Source organism: Alligator mississippiensis, chromosome 3, assembly GCF_030867095.1.
Source record: "Alligator mississippiensis isolate rAllMis1 chromosome 3, rAllMis1, whole genome shotgun sequence".
Taxonomy (NCBI): Eukaryota; Metazoa; Chordata; order Crocodylia; family Alligatoridae; genus Alligator; species Alligator mississippiensis.
In genome coordinates, this window is record NC_081826.1 from 285,484,829 (window position 1) to 285,508,092 (window position 23,264).

General features: G+C 44.6%; 1 protein-coding gene across 2 annotated transcripts in view; it reads right to left on the bottom strand.

Annotated features, from left to right (window-relative positions):
* The window catches only part of RAB27B (RAB27B, member RAS oncogene family), a 224,569-nt gene that overhangs the window by 43,283 nt on the left and 158,022 nt on the right, over window positions 1–23,264 (bottom strand). The window contains exon 1 of one of the 2 annotated variants that reach the window (XM_006269651.4): window positions 18,708–18,932. The exons of the other annotated variant lie outside the window; for it this stretch is intronic. The gene's annotated coding sequence lies outside the window, so the exon portion shown is untranslated. Of the gene's footprint in view, window positions 1–18,707; window positions 18,933–23,264 lie in introns of those variants that run through there. 2 annotated transcript variants of the gene reach the window in all.

A 23,264-nucleotide genomic window follows, 5' to 3' on the forward strand; every position in this document is an offset into this window, starting at 1 on the left:
ACCCACAAGACAAAACCCATATAAATTATACCAAGGTTACACAATGCTTCACCTGCAATCCTCTGCCCCAAAAAGCCACCTAAAATAAAGACAATTGAACCTTTCTGAAATCCCAGAAACAGAGTGCACCGATGTCCTCACACTTGCATCAGTGTGAAATTGGTGCATGACCTTTTCTTTTACCAGACAACAGCTAATGAAACCCAGAACCCACCTCCACCTCCTCCTACCTGGTTACTTCCATCCTCCCACCACCCTTTTCCTGTAAAGTCACCAGATATACCCCAGGTTTCTTTGTAGTTACCATAAACCCAGAACCCAAACTGATCTTTCATTTTCCAAGTTCAAAGGTGTCAAAAATAAGCCACAACTGTAGCACAGTCATTTTTCAGATTTGGAGCCTTACAAAGGCCAATAGTGTTTGCATCACACCTCACTGAAATCAGTAAGCTATTGCATGTAAGAATTTCTTTGAGAATCAGGGCCCTGAGAGAGTAACTCTTTTGATATTAATAATCCAAGATGTTCTTTGTAATAGGCGCAAGAACCCAGATGCAAATAACATTGTATTGTCAATAGTCTGAAGTTTGAACTCGCCTTCTTTGTCCACTCATCACTGATAAAAGAATAGCAAATGCAAGCTACCATCTGTTGTAAGCTCTTTTGACATCACACACCAATACAGAAGACTAGTTTATTAATTTATTGCACATGCTGCAGTACACAGCCTAAAAAGGCAGCATTAAATATGGAGATGAAATGCTCCTCATTTTACACTTACAAACAGGTCTAATTCGGGCAAGCAAAGCGGGCAGGACTTAGCTCTGAATGTAAACATTAATAAACATGCCTACAAGTACATTTTTAAATGTGTGGTTTAAACAGCAAGAAAAAAAGAGAGATACAAGAATCTCCCATTCTAATTCACTCATGTCACTTTTATTCTAAAGGTTATTCATTCATGGTCTCAGTCACCCAAGTGCTTTAATTTTTTCTAAGCACGTACCTGAAAATTCATGAGCTTTTTTCCTCCCAAGTCTTCTCTCCAAACTCAGGTCATGTTTAAATGGAGCAGGAGCTCCTCTGAACTCCTTCCCCAAATCCCTAAGCACAAGTTCCATATATAATTGGTTCCCTTATGCTCATGCAAACATCAAAATTGTAACTGCACCTTTCTCACAAAAAACCGAATTTAAATACCTAATGAAATCAGTTTCCCTCGTTTTTTCAGTAATAAAAAAGTGGAAACAAATGTAGCTCTAAAATAAATTAGTAGATTTGTTTCCAGAGACTATTATTTAAAAATTCCCCTGGTATTTTCTACCACTGTCACACATAGGGTATGAGATTGGTTATACCACGTGGGAACATATGTATTCTCTCTATTTTACTATTTCAAAAACCTGCTTGGTAAGTATATGAATCAGTTCTGTGGCTGACTAAGCTAGGGAATGCCTTATGTGTAATCCATTCTGTCACACTTGAGTGATTGGACAGTGTAATTGTGCTACTGACAATAAAGGAATAATATTGCTTTTCATAAATAACTTTAAAATAAAAATATTAAGTATTAAATATAAAAATAGAATGAAATTTTCAAATAGCAGTAACACTCTGCTAGTAAAAATCTAAAAATTAAGTACCACTAATTGTTCATCCCCACTGCAAAAGGGCAGATAAAACAGGCAGAAACATTTCAGTGAATTGTTGCAATTACCAAGGGGGGGAAAAAAACCCCTTGAAATAAAAGAGAGGAATCCTGGGTTTATTGTACAGGAGCTCAGCTAATCTAGTCACAGTGACAAAATATAATACTCATCATCATTATGAAGTCTAAGTGCCATACAAGAATTAAACAATAAAGTAAGATGTGTCTGGGGTCGTCAGACTTACTGGAAGTGGGAACAGGAGCCCTATGATAGGTGGAAGGTCATTCCTTTTTTATATATATATTTATGGGGCAGAACCAACTGACTGTGAATGCAATGAGAGTCATTCAAAATCCCAGCTTAGCTGCTGTTTGCGGACTTGCAATTCTGTTGCTGATCAAAATGCTAACCATATCACTATATTCAAAGTGAAAGCTACCATTACTTTTGCTACTTATCTACTGATGTGCCAGGGGAAAAAAAATCTATGAAATGTTATGGGATAGAGTTGAAAGACAGGAACTGGGCTGTACTTCCCTTGTCACTGAATAAACACGATATGGTTACTCTTACCTTATTTCTTTGACCTTACCACAATAAAATTTTAAACTTGAAATACATTATAAAGGTTTACAGGATCTCTGTGAAGAGACAATACCTTGCCCTTCAGCCTGAGTACTTCAGCTAAATCATGTAACTTTAAAATCAAAAACAGGAGGAACACAGTGATTAAAAACTTTGTGAGTAGGTGCAGAATCCAAATCTGAACATTACACAAAGGAGACTTGAACAATTTCCAGCTATTCATGCTTTTTTATCTTCCTACATCTTCCTGTAAAATTAGTGCATTTACAAACAAGAGGTAAAAAACGGAAAGAAATTAGAAATGCACTCCAAAACTAAGAATATACAGTCAAAATTAAGAACTCAGTTGGACATTTAGAATCAGATCCTCAGTTGGTATAAATTAACATAGATCCACTAAAATAAAGAAAGGAAGCATAATGGCTACCTCAGGAGCTCTTTTATGACTTAAAAAGTGAAAAAAGGAAGCTTCCACAAAGCAGGAACAAGGGCAAATATCTGGGCAAGTGAGCCAGGCAAGTGAGTACCAGCTACATGAGGGGCTCCTTAAGGCTTCTAAGTTTCACAAGGAGCCTAGAAAACCTCAGGTCCTGGACCTTAGAGCAATATATATGGTAGGACTAACCTTGAGCTGAAAGCCTAGGCAGTCCTAGCATCTTTGACTCCAAAGCAGTCTTGGGCGATGGTGGTAGCTGCCCTGGAACTTCAGTCCCTGGGACCTTGGATTCCCCAGCAATCCCCCAAGTAAGATGGCAGACAAGCAGGCAGATCTGCAGTGGCTCCCTGCCTATGCGCTGGTGGACAGTCACCAAAAATGAGATATTTGCACATAATTTTTTCAATTTTAACACACAAACATTTTCTTATTTCCAACCTATTTCTTCCTAAAATTCCCCGTCATCTCTAGCAACAAGAACTGTGATGGCTTCTTGTTCCTGAGGGCTAGGGGCAGACATTCAAAAAGCCTGAGCCTGAATTGATTCAATCTTTGCAGGTTAGTCTAACCTGGATAGGTTAAATCACTTTGTAACTGCACAGACATCCCAGACATGCAGGCAAATGCCTGTAGTGCCTCAGGCTAGAAGCCAGGGGGCACTAGAGCAGCCCTCCCTTCCCTTCTATTTCTTAACCATCCCAAACCCCACTGGCTAGGGACAGAAATACTAACTTAATGCACCATAATCAGCACTACTGCACATTAGCAGAGATCAATCATTTTTAGTTATGCTACTGAGCATTAGACTAAATTTACTGTGCATTAGCATGGGCTTTGCCTGCTGTGCTAATGCTCAGTAGATTTAGTTTAATGTGCTCAAAGCGTCTCGTGTAGATGCGCCCACATTGTTTCTGTGCAATTCTGTATTGAATCTTTTTAGATCAACTTTCTGTGCAGGGTGTTTTCTATGTGGTTGCTGTTAAGTGACTGTTCAAAGTCCACAAATCTTCCATTTAAACTATAAGAAGCAGGTAACACTCATCCCTTGCTATTTTGGATTAGGGGGATTAAAACTGGATCAAAAACTGGCTGGATTGCTGGGCTCAGAGGGTAGTAATCAATGGCTCTATGTCTAGTTAGGAGCTGGTATCAAGTGAAGTGCCCCAGGGGTCATTTTTGTTCAATAACATTATCAACAATCTGCACGATGGCACAAAGTGCATCCTCAGCAATTTTGCAGATGATACAATGCTTGGAGGAGTAGTAGATATACTGGAGGGTAGGGATAGGATTCAGAGAGACCTAGAAAAATTGGGGGATTGGGCCGACAGAAATCTCATGGGCCACATGCAGATGAGCTTGTCCGTGTGGTACGTGGCACTGCAGGTGTGGCCATGTGGTATGTGGTACGGCAAACACGCAAAACCCATGCAAAAAAAAAATGTGGAGCACCACCCAAAAACAGAGCCTGGCCACCCAGAGCCACACTCTGGCTGCTGGTCAGGCCAGGCTTCAAGTGGCAGGATCACTGCTGCTGCAGCCCCAGGAAGCCCCCAGAACCACAGGTAAGGCTACCCCTACACGAACCAGGTAACCTGCCACGCGCCAGAGGGTGCACAGCACAGGAGTCCCCAGGGACAAGTAGCAGCAGCACAAGGCATGCCACTGCTTCTTGTCCCCAGGAAAACAAATACCTATGCCCGTGTGGACACGATCATGAGGTTCAACAAGGACAAGTGCAAAGTCCTGCACTTAGGATGTAATAATCCCATGCACCAGTACAGGCTGGGGACTGACTGCGTGGGCAGCAGCTCTGCAGAAAAGGACTTGAGGGTTACAGTGAACAATGAGCTGAATGAGAGCCAAGTGTGCCCCTATTGCAAAGAAGTCTAATAGCATACTGGGCTGCATTAGTAGGAGCATTGCCAACAGATCAAGGGAAGTGATTTTCCCCTCTATTTGGTACTGGTGAGACCACATCTGGAGTCCTGTGTCCAATTTTGGGCCCCCATTACAGAAGGATGTCGACAAATTGGAGAGAGTCCAGCAAAGGGTAACAAAAATGGTGAGGGGGATGGGGGACATGACTTCTGACGAAAGGCTGAGGAAACTGGGCTTATTTAGTTTGGAGAAGAGAAGACTGAGGGGGATTTAATAGCAGCTTTCAACTACCTGAAGGGGAATTACAAGGATGGATTGAGATTCTTCTCAGTGATGGAAGATGACAGAACAAGGAGCTGTATTTTTACCTTACAGTAACTACTACTCATGAGCTATCCCAAGGTGAAAACACAGCAAAAACAGGTTAGTTTTGCTTCAATGTCAGGGAAACTTGCTGAGGTCAGACCTAGGCTGCTACCTAGGGTTTACCTCCGAGAATATACACTGTGGTAAAACAAAAGTGCTTTGTCTTCACTGAATTTTTACCTTTCAAAGGCTTATGTACATTAGTTATCCTTAGGTTAAAAAATGGAATTTCATAGCAGAGAGGACAAGCTATCGGACTGTCACTACTGACCACACTCTTGGAGAGAAGCTGTATCAGAAGGATCGACTTATCCTCCTGCTCTCACGGAGTAACCACGCTGACTGCAGCAGGCTAAGCCCAGAAGAAATTACAGATCAAATGCCTTCATTTTATCTAAGGTTAAATTCTGCTTTCCTATCATACCAAAATAAATCCAGAGTCATGCTACTAAAGGCTTTTGAGAGATACGACTCCAACACGCTATTCGTGTATACATTAATACAGCCCCTGTTAACAGGTCCCGCTGGCCTTGACCGGATATGCTCATGTCTATGTGGAAGACAGAATTTTGCTTGTGATGCTTTGCCTGGCAATGAAAATTATGATCCTACTTTTAGGAGAGGGAAGTCTGGACTAGATCTATTTCCTAGCTACTTCTCACAGGAAAGAGAAGCAGGTAGCAAAGAGCCTTGGTGGAAAGGGGAAGCTGAGACAAGGGAGGGCCTCCTCTGTGACTAACAAGAAAATCAAGTGGGGGCCAGCAGCACTACCATAAATCTGAGGACAGTATTAATGAACTGGCTGAGTGGGCAGTAGTATGACTGAGGGGAAGTGGACAGATGATGGATGATTAGACAGGCAGAAGTGACTGGAGACAGAATTCACTGGACTGGAGAAAGGAAGAACTGACTGGGATGGAAGGGATTTGTCTGTTGAGTAGAACAGATTTATTGGAGGAATGTAGATCTACTGATGGAAATGACCAGACTCCAATTTGCAGGCCTTGCAGTGTAACTAAACATGTGGGGCAGACAGAAAGGCTGGCTGGGGTGCAGGGTGCTTCAGCATAGGACCTCCGCAGCATGTAAAGACAGAGGAGTAGGCAGCCCTGTGCTGTCTGGTCCCCTGTCTTCAAGTTTGTCCTGGCACACGCCGCTTTGGTGTGCTTTTTACCACTTTTTTATTCACATTTTTTTTTTTGCTATTGGGCAATCCCAGTAGCAAACTTTGCTCCGACACTAGAAGCACCATACACAGTTTAACATGCCAGGCGTGCAGTCTGTAGTACCGCAAAGAGGTATTTCGTGCCACAAACTGCACATGCCTGCATCTCTAGATCCAGCCTAAGTTTTCCCTTCTTCAGACCAAATAATCCCAGCTCTTCCAACCTTTTCATGTAAGTCCTGTTTCCTAAACTATGTTTGCATGCTCTGGGCCAGATCCAGAAAAGGATCTCTCTACCTTGGACTTGCATGGACTTCAGGCACTTCCAATCACTTACTGCCAGGCCTGAAAGCACCTAAGCATCATAAACAACCCCAGGCTTTTTTTTACCAAAAATTTCCACAAACATGTAATATTTTGCTTCTGCACTAGCCCAGAAGCATCTTGGATCTAAGCTGACTTAGGATCCAAAAATGAGGGCTTCCTGAGGGGCTTCCGTCCTTCCTTGCCATTTCCTTTGTGCCTAGTACTCTGCTCAGAGCAAGGATTGTTTTAGATGCAATTCTGAAGTACCCAACTCTGCTCATACATGGTACAGGGAACCTAGATATCTAGAAGTTAGGCATTTCTTGTCAGTACTGCAGCACTGAAGTCAATTTTTGGGTTTAAGCCCATAATGCTTGGATGAGAAGGGGCTAGTAAAAATTTTCCAGCCTCCCCTACTTTCATTTTTGCTAGTGAAACAGAATATGTTGGGGGAAAATCAAATACACCATTATCTTTGTGACTGTTATTAGGAGTAACTAAAACATTCTGAAATAGTCCTATACAATTACTTACATTGTTTCATTTAAAATAATATATATATTAGTAGTAGTTCTGAATCACATTCCCTATACCTTGTTCTGCTCTTGCTATGACCAGGTTTACACTAGAGTAATTCCATTGATATGAATGCAGTTATCCCTCGTTTACACGTCTCTTACCAAAAGCAGACACCTTGACACTTGTGCATCAATTGATACTCAGGCTGTGTGGTAGGTGGCAGAAACCCCCATGTATCATTTTGATCCCTGGGAAACAAGATTACCTTGGCACCTTTCTTAAAGCAGACACTCTTACAAAATGTCTATATCATCCCAAACTGCATTGGACATATTGCTTTGTAATATTTTGCTGTGGAATAAAGCATTTCATTTTACTGCCTGGTTGTGGGTATTAGGAGACAAGCTAATGGCTACTAAGGCCTCCAGCAGAAAGTATGCATAGGCAATCTGGAAATGAGGGCACCTGCTCCACTAACAAGTATTTCAGAGACAATGAGAGTGGGCAAGGCATACTACTCAGCAGTACTAGGGATGTTCATTTTGGAGGTGTCATTTTTAGTTTTTCAGCTAGTGACCCTCCTAGGTTTGATGTGCAAATATGTGAAGCACCTGTAGCTCTTCCTGACTACCTTTTGGATACCCAGCTGTCCCAGAAATCACAGCATCGCAAACTGAATGTTGCCCCAAAAGTTTGACTGTGGCTCTTACAAAAAGGTATTTAAAATGTTCTGTTATAGAAGTAGGGTTCTGCCAAGCCAAGGCTTACTAACAGCTTGACTTTCTTGGTCTGTTTGTCATAACTCTTTCCCCTGCATGCTGGGCCATGTTTTTTTGGTTTTGCTCAGCATAAAGACAGAAAGGGGCATGGGCCAAGTGTAAACTCACTTCCTGAATTCTGGATCCATACAAGGCCAGGGATGAATCCAGAGCAGGTACAGGTGTCTGGCTGCAACCCCCTTTGGTCATGCTGCACTCGAGTTGTTGGTGTGGGATCTGGCTGGAGCCCCTGACCCCAGGGGGTGAGTGCTGCTGCTGTCACTCATCCCTTCCTTTCCCCTGCTGCTGAATGCAGTTGGAAATAGGAGGAAGTGGGAGGATGAACAGCCCCTGGACTCTAGAGCCATGTGAAAGCAAGGTCAGTGGCCAGACCCTAACCTGATCAGCTGGTGAGCTCAGCACTCACTGTTCACACGAAGCACTGGCAAAAGCCTGTGCTGACCAGAGAGCCCAGAGTTCCCTACACATGCATGGCACAGCCAAGTGGGGGCATTTGTTCTGCCCCCAGTACTGAGGCTTGGAGTAGGGGAACTGTGAGTCTCTTATGCAAGTTTTACACATGCTTTGGAGACTCTGTGAACCTCTGAATGCTTTCCATCCCCTTCAAGACCTCTGTATTGTACTAGAAAGACATGAAAGGGTTTTGGCATACCTGAAACATGTTCTGTGTCTCAGGTTCCTGAACGCAAGTTCACTGGGGTGGAAAGCCTGTTTGGAAAGCACCTGGCGCTTTGTGGGCACTTCCAGAAAAAAGAATAGCAATAACAATGCTAAATCACAATATCAGCTGAAGTCTCTCTACTGTTTGTGCAGGCAGATTTACATTCCCCATGCCATTCTGTTTAAATAAAAATATACAGCAGTGATCAAAATTGTTTGGCTTGTCAAATAATCTGCTCCCATTTAACATGACTCTTAAAGCACTATGCATAATAAAGAATGCTTCTCATGGATAGCGGTACATTAGCAAGAAGTCACTTCTAAAGCACTGATGTCTTTTATGCATTTAAATCACTGCTTTTGAAACAGTAAATTATATCCCCATTCTAGAATTGACAAGCCCACGTGAAAATTGAGGCAATTTGATTATTCAGTGTAAAGGTCTTAGGAATTAAAATATATTCTGCTGCTCAGACAAAAATGATTTACACCTGAATGCTTAACCTTTACATGGCCAGGGAAAAACTTATTCCTTCTCAGCACACTGCAGTGAATTGCGCTGAGGAGCGGAGTCTTTCAGTTTTTCCTACACCTTCCTGACTTTCCCTCTAACTATAGGGAAAGAAAGGAGCTAGACCCCAGAGGTGTAACAAGCATTTTCTCTGACCTGGGCAGCAGCAGTGGTTAGGGGAGCCAGTGGTGGCCACCATCATTCTTGAACCTGCTCAATATCGGCACCCTGGACAGTGCCCTGATCACCCATCTCTTGTTGTGCTATTGCTAGACCCAACTTCTCTCTCTCACCCAGGTTTCTTTACCTGCTGCTACACAAAGGGAGATGCAGGTTCCTTGGAAGAGTGAAAGGTTTGTAAATCAGTGAAAGGTTTATAAGGAAGTGAAGTGAGTCAGGACCTGCCTCCGGCAAGATTAGGTACCTGTTGGATCTTCCTACTATGAAACTTTGCATACCTGCCTCTTCACCAGCACACTCTGACACAGCCTGTTAGCAGGTGCAAAATATGTAGGAAGTAACAGGTTTAAACTGAAGCCAACCTCTTAATGCTGCTCTGGCTCAGGGGATGTATTTTCTTCCTTGAAATTCACAAGGTTAAATGTTTGATTCTCTATTGCTCTATCACGCCATCAAAGGATTATTTATTGAGCGCTGAACTCGTTGTGGTTTAAACCACAGAAGCAATCATATGTTCTCTTGCTCTCCGGACAGGAACAAACTGCCATTCAATAAAACCACATTAGCTAAAAATGAAAGACATATGGCAGAATGTTAAATATTACAAAGCTGTACACAAAAAGAAAGGATCTGATCTCAGTTATCCCACTGTAAATCAGGAGTAACTACACTGAAGTCAATGGAGTTACCCTGGTATAGAACTGATGCAAATGAGAAGAGAATCCACCCCCCCCCCCACCAAAAAAAAGGGCCTATACTTTTCTAGTGCATGTTAGGTCCGATTCATCCTAGGCTACTAAATTTAATGCTGTAACAACAGGTTATGTTGCAATGCACAAAGTGTGAAAGTAATATTTACAGTTTAAAATGATTTTTAGATTGAGGAAATCAAGAAAAAGAAAATGGAAGTGAAGTCTTTGTGAGATTGAGGGTGTGGGCAGATATAATGCTTAGAATATTCTAAATACCTTATAAACCCCAAGGGCACTTTTACACGTGCTCCGGGAGTGGGGAGAGTAGCGCTTTAATTAAAGCGCTGCCATGTCTCATGTATCAGCATCTCCACTAGGCCTGTGCAGAGCGGCTAGTGTTCACTTTGGATTTGGATTCGGCAGATTCGGGGGACACTGATTCAACCTGGTAATTCGAATCACTGTCCAGAATTGATTTGGCCGAATCTGATTCGGCCGCCGCCGAATCGACGGAATCTCTGAAACAAACAGGCCCCATCCCTAACCCGCTCTCCCAGCCCTGTCAATGGCTGCCCAACCTGGCCGAAGCGTCCCAGCTCTTAAAAAAAACCAAAGCCCTGCACTCATTGGCTTCTGCCAGGTGGGGTGGGGGGTGGAGGGGGAGAATCCCTTCTGCCCCCCACTGCCCTGTGCTGCATGGGGTGCTCTGCCATGAGCCCCCATCCCCCACCCACTCTCCCAGCCCCATCAGTGGCTGCCCCGCCCGGCCCCAGTATCCCAGCTCACCAGCTCCTGCAAGTCAGGGAGGCGATCTCCACTGCCCCCTACTGCCCTGCACTATGTGGGAGGCTCTGCCATGAGCCCCCAGAGGCCCCAACAGCTGCTGTAGCAGCCAGTGAGTGTGGGACTGCTTTATTTTTTAAAGAGCCAGGATGCTGGGGCCAGGCGGGGCAGACATTGAAGGGGCTGGGAGAGTGGGCAGGGGTCGGGAGGTGCTCAGGGGGCTGGGGGAGCAGGCAGGGGATTGGGCCTGGCAGGGATCCCCCCATGGTCCCTTTCCCCCTCCTCTAGCCCCCTCCCCACCCCCTACTAACTGGCACAGAGCCTGAGTCCAGCTCCCTGTGGAGGTGAACAGGGACTGCCCGAATTGCTGAATCTCCAAATCTTTTCTGAATCAATTCAGAGGCTTTGAATTGATTCAGACCTTTTTATTGGTCTCCCGATTCAATTCAGATTCGGAGATTCAGCCACCAAATCAGGCCGAATCTCCTCCGAATTGAATGAGCTCCTGAAGCTTTGCACAGTCCTAATCTCCATGCTTAAAAATGGTAATGGGGAGCACCTGAACCACCATTTTTAAGCATGGGGACACTGATACAAAAGACACAGGAGGCTGCTAGAGTGCAGCAATTGCCACGCTCTAACAGACTTGATTAAATGAGCCTGCTCCAATGTACTGAAATTCCAGCACATCGGAGCAGCTTCTGCGCTCGTGTATAGGGACTCCAAGAGTCTGGACATACACACCATTTAAGACAGCTTAATCTTCATGGAATGCTTCAAAAGCACACTGGAAAAATCAAGTGTTATTCTGAGTCCTCTGTGAACTGGCTCAGTGTTACGTGGGGACAGAATTTTGGCATGCCTATGCCTGGTCAGTCCTCCAAGTGTCCCAAACTGTATATCTCCTCACCAAGTCCCCTCCCCCAAATATATGCAGGGCAAGGGGCTGCTTGGGATGGCACCCAGGACTCTACAGTTCAAATTCACAGACCCAGGTTCACCCCACACGGGCAAGTAGACTGTACTGCAGGAGTATAAACAGAGACTATTTTTAAGTCCTCAGATCTGGTAAGAATCCTGTCCCTCACCACCCCCAGCACTCACTCTCTTCTCCTCTGTACACAGCAGTGCATCTCTTCCCTTTCATCCCCTGCCCCCACCACTCCTTCGCCTACCTCTGACTCTAACTGATCTAGCGGTGCAGGCAGAGAGGGGCTCAAGAGTTCCCCTCTCACTCCAGCTAGGAACAACAGCAGCGATGGTGGCAGAAGTGAGGTTCCTCTTCTCTGCCTGGTCCCCACTGGTGTTCCTTGACAGCCTGGGAGCAACCCACCCACCACTGCTGCTGTGCCTGGCTGAGCCCAGATGGAGAAGCAGGAGTGTGAAATGTACTCTGTCCAAGTTTGCAGATGACACAAAGCTATGGGGAGAAGTGGACACGCCGGAGGGCAGGGAACAGCTGCAGGCAGACCTGGATAGGCTGGACAAGTGGGCAGAAAACAACAGGATGCAGTTCAACAAGGAGAAATGCAAAGTGCTGCACCTAGGGAGGAAAAATGTCCAGCACACCTACAGCCTAGGGAATGACCTGCTGGGTGGCACGGAGGTGGAAAGGGATCTTGGAGTCCTAGTGGACTCCAAGTTGAACATGAGCCAGCAGTGTGACGAAGCCATCAGAAAAGCCAATGGCACTTTATCGTGCATCAGCAGATGCATGACAAATAGGTCCAGGGAGGTGATACTTCCCCTCTATAGGGCGTTGGTCAGACCGCAGTTGGAGTACTGCGTGCAATTCTGGGCGCCGCGCTTCAAGAAGGATGCGGATAACCTGGAGAGGGTACAGCGAAGGGCAACTCGTATGGTCAAGGGCCTGCAGACCAAGCCCTACGAGGAGAGACTAGAGAAACTGGACCTTTTCAGCCTCCGCAAGAGAAGGTTGAGAGGCGACCTTGTGGCTGCCTATAAGTTCATCACGGGGGCACAGAAGGGATTTGGTGAGGATTTATTCACCAAGGTGCCCCCGGGGGTTACAAGAAACAATGGCCACAAGCTAGCAGAGAGCAGATTTAGACTGGACATTAGAAAGAACTTCTTCACAGTTCGAGTGGCCAAGGTCTGGAACAGGCTCCCAAGGGAGGTGGTACTCTCCCCTACCCTGGGGGTCTTCAAGAGGAGGTTAGACGAGTATCTAGCTGGGGTCATTTAGACCCAGCACTCTTTCCTGCTTATGCAGGGGGTCGGACTTGATGATCTATTGAGGTCCCTTCCGACCCTAACATCTATGAAACTATGAATCTATGAATCTATGAGTGGCTCTGCACCTCACTTTCCCCCTTCCGCCCCCAGAACTAATCAGCCAGGGACAGTGGGGATGTAACAGGGAACCTTAGCCCTGTTACAGGGAGAAGAGGGCCAGGGAAGAAAACTCAGCAAGGCTACTTTAAAACCCAAACTTTTGTAGCCTGAATAGGAAAGGACTGCCTGCAGCAAAGAGAAGGTTTACTTGAACAGCCAGAGTGGTAGAGGTAGAGGTCCTGGCTGCCTTTGCTGAGCAGGAAGGCACAAGCTGCCCGGTACGGGTGAGAGCAGAGAATACCTGAAGAGAAATGACTGGCCTGGGCTATAGACTTGCTCCTTGTGGAGCCTAGTTTGCAAGCAGTCTGCTACAAAAAAACTGCAGTGAGATGAGAAAGGGAGATTAGCATTACCTGGATCAGGTGAGCCAGAAGCCTGCCCAAGAGGGAGGGCTGACTGGGATATAAACTCTCCCCCAGAGCAGAGGAAGGGATCTGGTCCCAGTGGGAGAGATGGATTGAACTGTTCAGAGAGACAAAGACAAATGCAAGCCCACCAAGAGGGGTTGCAGCCTGAGAGGAGCAGTCTCTGTGGTGTGAGAGTACAAGGGCAGCACTGGAAACTGTTTGTGTTAGCTCAGGAGGGGCTGGAGTGAGTGCTCCCAGGGGACTGCTTATGTTATCCTTGGAGGGCCCTGTGGGAGTGGGTGTACCCTGAGGACTGTTTTGTGAACCTGATAGGGGTCTGCTTTTCACTTGTTTCTCTCGCTCTCTTCCTCTGCTCGTTTGTTAGTAATACCCATTGGACTGGGGCAGCTGTGGAGGAAGTTATGGAAGCTGCAGAGCACAGTGCACAGCACTGTGTGCATTCATGTTTCCGGGAAGAAGGTAGGCAGAAGTCACAGCTGGGCTCAAACACAGGAGAATCCAGGATCCAAGGATGAAGCAAGGTGGGGAGAAACCCCAGTCAAAGATGGAAAGGATGAAGGAAAGAGAAGGACAGATCCCCAGATAGTTTAGTGAGACTAGTAGCCTGGGGACAAGTAGCAGGGAGCCAAAGCAACCATGCTTGGGCCCTGGTTATGCATAGCTGCCTCCTAAAACAGGATTTTAATTCTAACATCAAGGTGTGGCTGGTAGGAGAGAGGAACCAGATCAGGGGGCTGGGGAGGGGCATGGATGTAGTACAGCCACCAAGGGGCTTCAAAACCAGCCTGTTACAAGGGACAGCAGCAGTGGCAGTGGTGGGCGGGTCTTGGGAGAGGTGAGGCTATGCTGCTGAGGATGGAAGAAAGGAGGGAAGAGACTCTGCTCTGAGGACTGGTAGTCCTGTGGCATGGCCTGAAAGGGGCTGCAATGGCACTGTTGCACTCCGTCTGGCTCTGCCCCTGCCAGGAGCTGGGTGGCTGTCCCCCCCAGCCTGTGGTTCCTATGGGACTCATCCCAGGTGAGCCTGGCACAAGTTCTCTAGCAGGGAAATGAAAATGAAAATTTTCAAGACAGGACTTGAAAAGCAGTGGAGGTCTTGGGAGGCCCTCAGAGCATGCCAAGCAGGCCCCCATCATCTGGCAATCCTTCCACTCCTTAGTGGAAGACACGATGGTCTGTGTACTCTGCCACTCCCTGATGATGTTTCAACAGCAGTGCAATCCCTAATGAGGATCCTGCAAAGAATCCTTAGCAGTGTACGTACGAACACTTCTGTACAGGGCCAGTTGTGAATTGGTTTCTAATTGGTGTCGTTCTTGGAATGGTTCAAGTGTTATGTCTGTCCACACCCTGGTGGACATTAAGTGGATACATCATTGGTTAAATAACCACTAGTAAAGAGTAACTAAAAATGGATCAATGACAGGCTGATAGGAGGTCACAAGTGGGATTCCCCAGGGGTCTATTCTGGATCTGGCACTGCTTAACATTTTTATTAATGATTTGGATTCATGAGTAGAGATCATACTGAGATCCAGTCTGCAGACACAACCAGAGTGGGAAGGGTTGAAAACACCTTGGAAGATAAGGTTAAAGCTCAAAGGGGTCTTGATACATTGGAGATAAACAATGAAATAAAAACAACGTGAAAGGCACTACACAGAGGGGAGAAAAAACAAATTCACAAATACAGTAAGGGATAATTGTTTTTTGGGAAGGATTTGGGGGTTCTGGTGGCATACACTCAATATGAAGGTGCAATTTGATGGCATTACAAAAAAGCAAATACAGACTGGTGTTGCATTAACAGAATCATTGTATGCAAGATGCAGGAGGTGACAGTACCACTCTGCTGGACATTGGTTAAGCCTCAGCTGGTGTACACTGTCCAGTTTAGGGCACTGAATTTTAAGAAAGATGTAGAGACACTAGAGAGGGGAGGAAACACTAGCAGATCTCAAGTATTTGAAAGTTTGCCAAAAGAAGAATGGAGAAACATTGTTCCCCTTCGCCATGAAGCATGAGACAACTGGCAACAGTTTAAACTACAGCCAAAAAACCCCACCTCTTGGATCAGACCTCAGGCAACACTTCCAAACTGTATGAAAATCAGGCACTGCAACAAGCTGCCTAGGGAAGTTTTGGAATCCATTCACTGGAAGTTTCCAGATGTTGGAAGAACAGCTGTCTGGGATGGTTTAAAAAAAGCAAAACCTGCATTTGTTTTAGGGATTGGACTAAATGACCCTCAAAATCTCTTCAGATCCTGTGATTCTGAGGAGCAAGTTATGTATGTGCAGGTCTCCTCAACATCAGCTCCAAGGGAGAAACAGGAGCTGTCACCTACTCGTAGGGAGGGTTCCTAGAAATGTGTGTGTGCTTATAGGGAGTGGTCCTAGAAACAAAAGGCAGTGACATTTTTCACACTACAAATGAATGTACTTCTGCATGTCTAAAAGCCACACTAACAGTTGGCAAAAGTAAAGGATTTATACACAAGAAAAAATCTGAGGCAATATATACCAATGGTCTGTATTTATGTGATTGAGTAAACAGCAATTACAACATCTAAATGCAAATCCTGTTGTAGTGGTTATATTTTATATCTGGATAGGTCTGCCCAGAGCTGTTCAGCTGGCAGCGTGCAGGCCACATGAAGCCTGTGAGGGGTTCATCTGTGGCCCCTGGTCTCCCCCTGGCTTCACACTCCTCGATCACTCTGGTGACTAGGGTGGCCATCATAGAGGACAGTCCGGTTGTCCTCTGTCCTCTATTGATACAAAACCGGATGCCTTTATGTCCTCTATTTTTCTCTTTTCCTAGGTTGGACAGTCCTGGGTCTGTCTTAGGAAAGTTTAGCTATAAGGGAGTATACATACATTAAAATGGCTTGCTTCACCCTGACTTGTCAGTAGGTTGCAATATGTTGCGGTGTCTTTGAAGACCAATGTAAGGTGAGGGCCATGAGAGCTGTCACTTATCTCCCCAGCTGTTCAAACTTTCTGAATGCCATGATGGAGCTGAATCTGCAAACACCAAAGTCTACAAAGCTACCGGCATCAGCTTCTTAACTATTGGCACGTTATGCCTGATTCTGAAAGTATTGCACCAACCTGAAGTGCCGCAGTTTTGCTGATGGGGGGAGGGAGGGGGTTGAACCAAGTAGAAATGGTCTTCCCATGTTATTCAGAAGTCTGAAATCAAGAATGGAAACTCCTTTCTGTCTTGCGGCACATACTTGCTGACATAAATGGCAGTGATAGCAAAATTCAGCCCTTCTCACAATGCCAGCAAGTCCGATTTATTTTTTGCTTGGTGACTGTATTTTCTCTTCCAAGCCTGATTTATAAAATCAGTTTAAAAGGAACTTGTAATACCGAGTACAGGACAGACACAAACAGACAGCCTAGTTCACACAGTATCAACAAACCAAGCCAGGCTACTTTTAACCTCATTCTGCAAAAGTTCTGCTTTGCTATGCTTTCATAGACTAAGCCATCAAGTGTGGCCTTATGTGAAATCAGGTCAATTTACATTAAGCTGATCTATTATGGCAATGATATTTCTGAATTAGCAAGTTTTAAATGAAAAACATGAGTATTTTATATTTAGACGGTGGTTGTTGTTGAGTGTGTGCGAGAGAGAGCGAGCTTTTTGTGCATTTCATATCACACTAGTCTCAGTGACTCCCACATCGATGGAGCTTTGGAGCGATGAGTGATACCAGTATTTGACACCCTGAGAGTATAGGTATTCATGGAGTTTTTACAGATTTAGGTTGACAATGATCCCTGGAGAATTCCATTCCAGTCATTTGCCCTCTCCAAAACAGAAGTCCATCAAGGCAATTTATATAACGTTTAACTTCATTAATTTAGTTAAATGCACTTCAAGGTGTCCACCTCTACCTCCAAGAGAGAGAAATCAGATTCATACAACATACAAACTGGTTGTGTTGCAAACTAAAACCCATAAATCTTCCCTCCCTTGTTTGCCACTCCTTATTTCTATTTCCTAAATGGTATTAATGCATCCTAACAGGAACAAAACCAACACTTTAGGGTTACTACTTAAATCACTGAATTGCGGTATATCTTTTATTTGGAAAGCAACTATTTTGCTTAGCAACAAAAGGCCATCTAACAAAAAGGAGAGGGAGGATGAAGGATAAATTAACATTTGGTGCATGTCAGCTTCAAGAGTGTCCACTTCCTGACAGCTGCCTGGAGAAGGTGGTAATCCAATTTGTATTGAAATTGTCAATGGACCCCTCATGAGCAGTAATGATGAAGCTCAAATAGCTTTTCAGTGTAGCAGGATCAATATAACCTTCTCATTAATGTAAAGCAACTTGCTGCTGATTGCCTGGAATCCTCCCGGTCCTCCAAGAAAACTTTTCGTACGTGGATGGTGCAGCACTAGGGTTTTAGTCCAGATACCACATGGGGAGAGGGCAAGGTTTTAGCAAGAAAGGGAAAATGTGTCAATGTTGATGAGCAAGCCACTGTTGGTGACACTCAAATTGTATGTGACAAAACCCCAGGGCCAAATTCTGTTCCTTTTACACCTGTATAAAAACTGTTGCATCTCCATTGACTTCCTTAAAGCAGTGTGAATTAGAAGTGGCCAATAGTAGGACCTAGCCCTTAAGCTTCCCACATTTTTAATAAATTGGAATTCAGGGGCCCAGTTCTGCTCCTGTGAGGACAGAATATACTCTAATATCCTAAAGCGGAGTTTCACTGCAACCAAGAAACAAAACCCACTGTCTGCCATGACAAAATTCATTGATTAAGCGCTGAAGATAACGCGCACGTAACTACCAACAGCAGCTTCTAAACACAGCACAAAATTGAGGGTAATTATAAAAATCACACAAAAAAACAAATCAAACACTGAAGCAAGAAAAAATGACATGCTTCTCAAAGAACAAAATTACCACTAGACTTTTTAACGAATGTTTTAAGTTGTTTTAACAACTTGAGTTGTTGAAACCACCTCCCTTAAAAGATAAAAGTCCAGATAAAAGTTGGTTTAAACAACTTTTATCTGGACCTGTCTTGGGCTGCCTGACAAGCTATTCAGAAAGCACACATGTAATGTTTAGCAGCTGTAAAATGGAAGCGCTGATGCCTTGAGACTTTTACAACCAGCTGTTGGATATACAAACACCACAGAAGACATCAAAGAACAGGTTCCTGGTGTCTCGCCTCTGCATATATTTCCCTGGCACAGAACTCTACATGCTCTTGTAAAGCATCACTTTGAAAAGTATAATCTGAAATGACAACAGGTAAGAGGAGACAAAAATAGGAGGAACGATGTTTGCCATGCTCAGGCCCTGCACTCTCTACCTGCAGCACTCACTTCTGACACAGTTAGCACTCAGTTATGCACATGCTGCACGGCTGTGAATAGTCTCCAGAACTAATGCTCGCTTCCTCCCTCTCTCCGCCCCCCTGCCAAACTCACCAGGGTATGAACTTCTGTGCTGCTGAGGATTTGGTGTTGGATTTCAGGCGGTGAGGTTTGCTTTACCTTTCCGAGGGACTATCCCCTTTCAGCTCCTCAAAAACAAACCTCCCAAAGCAGCCCAGGTTCCTTTGAAAATGTTTAAAAGTGCAGAACCACTCGTACAGTCCTGGGTGATTATGGCTTTCTCCAGCTGTCAGGACAGGGAAGGAACTGAAGTTGCTCGTAGCACCACCCCCTGGAACCAGCCTGACCAGGCTGCTATCGGAAAGGCTTGTATGAGAAGAAGGCGTGTCCTGTGTGTCTGCACACGGATGTAAGGAACTTACCCCAGGCAAATCTTCCTTGTGACTCAACTTCATGCACTACTAACTGCTAAATACACACTCTGCCCTTTGTTAAAGTCTGTTTTTTCTGACCATGGTAGGCTTAAAATGCAATCAGCTGCTCTAGGTTATCTGCAGCAGTTTAAGGCATTTTATGTACCCAATTGGACTGCACTGATCATTTTACCAGCACAATATCTATACAGAAAGTTCACTTAGTGTGCCTGGATGGGTATTTTTTCTACCAGTCTAGTCCAGATTCAGTTTCATGTTTATAATGGTTTCACAAGTCATTCTGGCTAAATGTAAGTTATTTTTGCATTGGCTTTTTTACTACTAGAGCTGTTAACTTGCCAAAGGACAAGTGTCAGGTATGGTATATAACAGAGAGCTAAAACAACGGACACGAAACTATTCATGCAGGAGACCTAAAATGCAGTGGCAATTTTTTCTTACTGTAAGTAATTAATCCTATAACCTCTGGTCATTATGTCCAATGTAAGTAACTTTCAACAATCAAAAACAAGAGAGTACCAAACTTGTATCAAATCTTGGTAACGTAGAATAATACCATATTTTTCTCATAAAGTGCACACCTTATTTCCCAAGATCAGCCTCCTAAAAGTTGATTTTTGCCTGAGATAAAAGCATCCTGCTTTGATTCCTGATTCGCAGGGCAGCAGCTCTACTATTACAGGCAGCTGAGGGAGTCAATAGCCCATTGTTTTTTTACTTCACAGGTGTTAACAATCAATTCTCCTTTTTAATGGCCATTCCACTAATCAAGTAAACTTTTCTTAGGCCATTTTTTTTTGTCTGCTATGGCTTCTGATTTCTTTTTTTATTTCACACTCTTTTAGCTTTTGCTTTTTTGTTTTTTTGTTACTGTAATAGGTCTACTCCTGGAGACCAGTCTTCAGTTTTATTTAAACAGGAAAGGGAGGGTGAGTCAGCTGAAGAATAGGCTCTGTCTTTGCTTTACCCTGCCTTCTGCTAGCTACAGCCATGATACTGGGGGGGAAAAATCTTCATAATGCCTTTCAAAAATAAAGTGTGTATTATATTTGGGTGTGTGATATATGTGAGAAAATATAATATCTTTGCTTTCTTTCAGAAGTTGAGCTATGCCTACCATCCATTTCATGATTAACACCCAACTCAAAGAACAAAGCTCTGTCAACATAAAATACAGCCAATAAACTTTCTCATGGCTTGCTACCCATTATAAGACACATACTCAACATGCTGAGTAAGAGCAGAGCAGCAGGTCAAAGATCCACCCAACCATGGTAGTATGGTTAAAGAATGCAAGTTTCTGAACCTAACAGCAAACAAGGGAGTGACGTGGATTCCATCACATCTTGCCCAAACTGACTCACTAGCCTAGCAACCGAGTATGCATTTATGGTTGGTTTGACAGGAGCAGCCTTTGGTCTGAAGCTTGAACTCACAGTTTTGGATCCAAAGCAAGATGCTTTAAATTGCCCTGTTGTACTTAGGGAGAGCAAATGGTAAACCTTTATTTCCTTGATCAAAGACATCCAAAGGAATAGGGTGAGAAAATGGAACTAGAACTAGTTGGGAAAGTGTTTTCTCACATTATGAACATTTTTGGTGTTTCATAATTTCTCCAATTCCACATCAGCATGAAATCAAGCAGAGGTGTGGCAAGACATTTTAGTGCTCAGGCTGGGTAGGAAGGAGAGGGGAAGGGGATTGTGCTGGCCATGGGAGAGCAGGATGAGAGCTGGGGAAAGGAGGAGTGGACTCTTACCTGCCCCTGCTCTCTGTGCTTGGGCAGCAGCTGCTGGAGCTCCTGCTGTATCAGTGTGACCTGGGCTGCTGTAGCTGCAGGATGGGCCGGCTTCATGCTGGTGCAGCAACTCAGTTGGTGCACACTCCACCAGGCCACTCCTGGTGCCCCATCCACTCCCCCACTTCCAGATACACTTCTTGGAGCAGAGCTGCACCTCCTTGGCAAAGATCGGGGCCGGGAGGGTGCATGCCACATGCCTTGCTCATCATCTCCCTCCCCCACAGATACTCTATGGGGCACGGAGCTGTGTCTGCCTGGCTTCCTATATCTAGGCTGCACAGAGCAGCCTTTGCTATGGCAATGCTTCCTGGGGAGGAGAGAGGCTATACTGGCACCCCAAGTCACACACAGGGTTGGCCCCTTTTCCCCTGCCCTAGTTACACTACTGAAATCAAGACCTCTCAGTGTGGAGGGGAAAAAGATAAACAAGGAGAAAAGTTTATAGATCAAAGAAGAGTCAATCCAGTGGCTGGTGCACCCACTATAATGTAGGCTCCCCGGGCAAGTTCCTGGTCTGTGTGTCAGTATCCCACATACAGGATGAATGCCAAAGCCATCAGGCTATTTAGGGTGGGTCTCTCCAGCTTTTCTGTTTGAGTAGGTCTGAGTTGTACAGAGTAAACAGAGTAAAGAATAGTAACAAGAAGGGAGTTGGGCTCAGATCCAATAAAAGACTCTGGTGCCACAGTGTCTAACTTTCAGACCCCTAGATTGTAACCAAGAGTCCATGCAGGAGCCTAAACTCCCTATGAAGTGCATGGGGAAAGTTTGATGCCTCAGACTGGGATCCAAAATGACCAGAAGCCAGTGCAGGGGACTGCCAACAGCTAGCCCATACGTAATGCTTTGCAGAGGAGCGTTTGTAAAGACCTAGTCCCTTTCTGCAGTTTAGGCACCTAACTCTGCTTCCAGAAGCTTTCTGTCTGCTCCACATCCCAAGCCTAAACCCTCCCCTGAGAGCTGATACTACAGCTATTCTCTGAAAAAAAAAAAGTTTCTTTTTTAAAATGGAGATATCTGCCTTTGATATAATAACCTAGTTCAAGCAATCCCCACTTTTCCTTTGGAAGCTGTGCTATCTGGCAGACAGGAATGGAGGCTCATGAAGCCAGAAGTCGGAAGCACAAGAGGGAGCAGGACTGTGTTGCTCAATGGCTAGTGTGTACACTGGGAAGGGGGAATCCTGGATTCCCATCCCTGCTCCCAGAACTGTTGATACAGTTTACCTCAAATGGTCAGATTAAAAAACCTGAAGTCGATTAGCAAACCTGTCCATTAATTTTTCCCTATCCTGAAAATATATCTGAGTGCAATACTTGGATGTATAAAGAAGTAGGGGAAGAGATGCCATTTTACCTCTGTATATAGCATTGGTGATAAAGTAATGTGGCATATAAGCTGGTATCTACCTTTTAAAAGATAAATCAGATAGAAGTTACAGAAAAGAGATATAAAAGTGATTAGAGGGTGGAAGAAAATGCCTTACGATGAGAGACTTAATGAAGTCAGCTTATTTAGCTTATCAAAAACAGCCAGATGTGATTACAGTGTAGAACTACATTCACAGGAAGAAAATACTGGCTACCCTGTAACCTAGTGAAAAATGGTGTAACATGAACTAATGGCTAGAAGCTGAAGTTAGACCAATTCATAATAGAAAGAAGGTATAAATTTTACAGAAAGTGTAATTAGCCATTTTAGTAATCTACCAAAGGAACAGACATTGCTCGCATCACTAGCTTGTTTCCAATTGAGACTGGAGGCCTTTCAGAGACATACCCTTTAGCTAAATGTGGTTAAATAAGGCAAGCTGTTTTTCTCAGTACAATATGTGCTATACAGCAGGTCTGCCAGCCCAGGCACATCTACAGATGCCCCAACGGTGCCGTTGTTACTGCGCCATCATTTAGTACTTCCTTTAGGAAGGCTTTCTTTAAAGGACACCATGCAGCACTCCTTAGGAAACTCAAGCCTGTCCAAAAGGAAGTACTAAACGACAGTGCAGTAACAGCCTGTACTGTGCCGTCTGTGTGATGCATGCTTATTTTTACCCGCTATATCACCACAGCGATATGCTATACCAAGGGAGTCTGTCGCTATGGTGACGTAGCTGCGACATCACGGTTTTTGCCCGCCGATGCTATAGCAACGTAGCATCATGTGTAGATGCGCCCCCTGTGATAGATAGTAGAACTGACTAGATAAATTAGTGGCCCCTTCTGGTTTTAAATTCTGTGAATATTCAAGAGATGATTTCAAGGAAGACAGGTTCCTGTTTCTTAAGGAGTGCTGCATGGTGTCCTTTAAAGGAAGGGGACAGGTAGAAAGATGACAAGCAGAAGGGAGATCCTTGCAGGTCAGTCTAGGAACACATGACTAGTCTCAGTTTGTGAGATGCTATAGGTTTAATAGCTG